The sequence below is a fragment of the Benincasa hispida genome, chromosome 12, assembly GCF_027475165.1.
Source record: "Benincasa hispida cultivar pf3 chromosome 12, pf3_genome.v1.1, whole genome shotgun sequence".
NCBI classification, from domain to species: domain Eukaryota; kingdom Viridiplantae; phylum Streptophyta; class Magnoliopsida; order Cucurbitales; family Cucurbitaceae; genus Benincasa; species Benincasa hispida.
The window spans coordinates 42,352,121-42,355,786 of NC_143489.1; positions in this window are offsets into that span (position 1 = coordinate 42,352,121).

The window sequence follows — 3,666 nt, forward strand, 5'->3', positions numbered from 1 at the left end:
GTCCAAATCTTTGTTTTGTAGGTAACAGGTATCACCGCATGCAATGATTGCTCGTGGACAAAAAGAGCAACGCATCTTGGGGATTTTGTATCACCACATGTGACGATTTCTTGTGGATGAAAAGAGCAACGCTCGAGGATTTCTAAAATTATACAACTTTTCTGATGTACGACTTGACAAATTGAACGTGGAGCAGAGCGGACATTCCCAGCAATCCTCGACAGGAAAAAATAACTTTTCAGAGTGGGACTACTGACACAGGAGGTGCTAAGTTATATAAATAGCAACATCAACACTCAACCAAGAAAAAACACATATAGAAAGAAACACACGGAAATAGAGATACTCTTCCCTCGAGAACTCTCCTGAGAAAGAAGTTCTCCACCTCATTCCTCCATCACGCCGGCAAGAAAAACAGCTCAGATTGAGATCCGTGCCAAGACATTGACACACTGCTCTCATTTATTCTTACTTTCCTTTCATTGATTGTTGTTCATTTCTTGTCTTTCATTCATATCTCTATAATAAATGCTTTATCTTTACCAGTTAATATCATTATCATGTTCATCTCCATCTCTTTGTTCACCTTAACCCATTCATCTTCCATTCCTCTCGCCATGAGTAACTAAACCTCCAGGGTGCGGGGGAAGGATTGAGCGAGTGAGTCAATCCATGTTGAAGAAGTCGGCTAAGTTTAGTTAACGCATGCTCAATGGTATCTTCACCTGTGAGAGCAGAAGTGAAGATGCTAATCCACCTCTCGAAAGAAGGTTGATAAAATGCGTTAACCAAAGCAAGAAGTATTTTCAGAGATGGAAACAACCTTGCATTCACAAACGTTCATCCCTGATCATCATAGAGATATGGTGACACAGGCGATCACCTAGAGGTGTAAGTCGAGGGAAGACGAAACCTTAGTTGTGTCCTCAACAGGATTGACAAACTTGCGATGTTCTTTCCCCAAACCCATTCTCACTCTGATTCGATTCACAAGACTTGCCATTGCATTCGCTAACATACACTTTGCACTATTTATTCATTTACCATCGCATTTTACGATTTACCTGTTTACTCATTTATCATCGCATTTTACTTTTTAGCATATCACAATATTCATTTTGATTATGGTCACATATATCACATCATTGTCGCATTAATATCGCAATCCCTGTGTTCGACCTCGGATCACTCTGAGAAACTTGCGGTGGAATTATACTTGGTTTCAATGCAAGAAAACTTGTGACACGCATAAACTACATGAACACATTCTATAGTGAACTTTGTAGTAGCGCATATATTATCTAAAAGTGTGATTAAGATAACGCATCACATAACACATATAACATATCATCATATCTTTGCGGTGGCATTACATCCACCGCAAAGCAACGAGTTTTTGACACATAATAGTCATGAACGGCGTTATATAACGAGACTAAACATTTCATGGTCCGGTCTTATACAAACTCCTTCGTATAGGATATCCCTGCTTGCATGTCTCCATATGAATGACTAGGATCAGGTCATTTATAGCACTTTACAACACTTGTAATATCTACAAAGCAAGTCGTATCCGTAGTGTCACCAGGGTAAGGTTTCCCTCCTTTATCCATATACTACAGAACATTTAGGTTATCACTTAAGGCAAGTCCACTTGTATGTCTGCACATACATGCTTAAGTTACAACGATAATCAGGGATCTTAGTTTATTGGTTTGTGGTTAATGCAACTAAAATATCTCATATTTCATAGATAGTAATGAATGAAATACCTTATATTATCACATCAAAAATGTTTGTTCATATACATGTTTACAAACTAAAAGACCCAACGAGATTTAGGGCATCAACCCAACATTTACAACAATTGTACCTACAAAGCGGGACATACTCGTAGTGTCACTAGGATAAGGTACCTAGCTTTATCTATCTACTACAGACCATTTAGGTTATCACTTAAACATGATCCACCTGTATGTCTCTACATACATGCTTAAGCTACAAAGATAACCTTGGATGTTGTTTATTGGTTTGTGGTTAATGCAACTAAAATATCACATATTTTATTAATGCAACTAAAATGTCACATATTTTATTAAATAGACAATGAGTTTGAATAAAATATCATATATTTTATTAAGTACACAATGAGTCTGTTTAATAATGTTTACAAACTATAGGACCCTACGAGATTTAGGGCATCAATCCCAACACCCTCGACCATGAAGCTCTTCCGCTAGCCAAGCCATCGTTGATGCTCCCTAGCCGCACGCCATTGTCGAAAACCAAGCGTCGTCTATCCATGAAGCTGAGTGTCGACGTCTACGTTACTCTTCATCAGAAATCACCCAGCCACGCGTCGTTCTCTACCCAGCCGTGCATCTGTCTTCTTTAGCACAACCCATCATTGCCGAGTCTTGTGCTATCCGATCGTCAACTATCATCCGTGCAATAGGCCCGAAGCCCAGCCGTTGGTCTTCTCCCTCGCACCGACATCCAAAGTTGCGCCGACGTCCCAAATCTGCTGTCGTTTAGTCGCTCATCACTAATCCTCAGCGTCGTCACTGTGGGTTTGCTATCGTCGGAATCGGCAAAATCTGCCAGTTGGGGTGAGTGTTTTGGTTAAGACTTTCGCATTCTTGGTGAATTTCTTGGATTATTTTGTTTCCTATCAAATTCTTGACCTAAAATATTTTGGGTTTTATTTTAAGGTTGGAATTGAATTTTTTAGAAGGAAATTAGATGCTGCATATTGAAGTTAAAATCTGTTTTAGTGGAGATTTTGGAGACTGAAATTTTGGAGTGATTTTTTATCAAGCTTCGCATTAAGTAAGTTATTTGGAGTTGTTTGCGGGAATTGATGAATGAAATTTGGGCTCTTTTGGATTAATTAAATTTTGGGTTTTGTTATGTAGGTTATATTCGCATTCTTTAGTTGGTTATTGATTGTTTGCTTGGAGAACAATATTTGGACTTGCAATTTGAGGTAATTGATTTTCTACTAGTTTACCTTCGAACCAGTCATCCCTACCAATTGGACTGTTTACTTAAGATTACTTGGAATATTTCTTGAGACTGTTAAGACTGATTTGGCTATTTATTCTCGACTATTTGGACTGATAATTTATGACTGATTGAACGACATGGTCTAGTGGAATTGATTGATTGGATTGGACTTCTTTGACCATGATAAATGTACTATTGATGCATATACTGGAAATTTTACCCTTGAGATAAACAATTGTAAAACATAACACAGGAGTTATGTGAAAACTTATGCATGCTAAGTTATAGGGTTCTTATTAGCTTTTCTTATCAGGGCAGGTGTACACTTTTGACTGTATACGTGCACATTATGACTGATCCATGTTCCCTCGGGTTCATCTTTATGATTGATTTGTAGACCTTTGGGTTACACGCTATGACTGACGCATGTTCCTTCGGGATCATGTCTACGACTGATTTGTGTACCTTCAGGTTACACATTATGACTGATGCATGTTCCTTCGGGTTGATGTTTACGACTTATTTGTGTACCTTAGGGTTACACATTATGACTAACGTGTGTTCCTTTAGAATCACGTTTATGATTGATAAGTGACCCTTTGGGATCACTACAACTGATATGAAATTGATGTACAACGATGCCTAGATAAACTAGCTAAT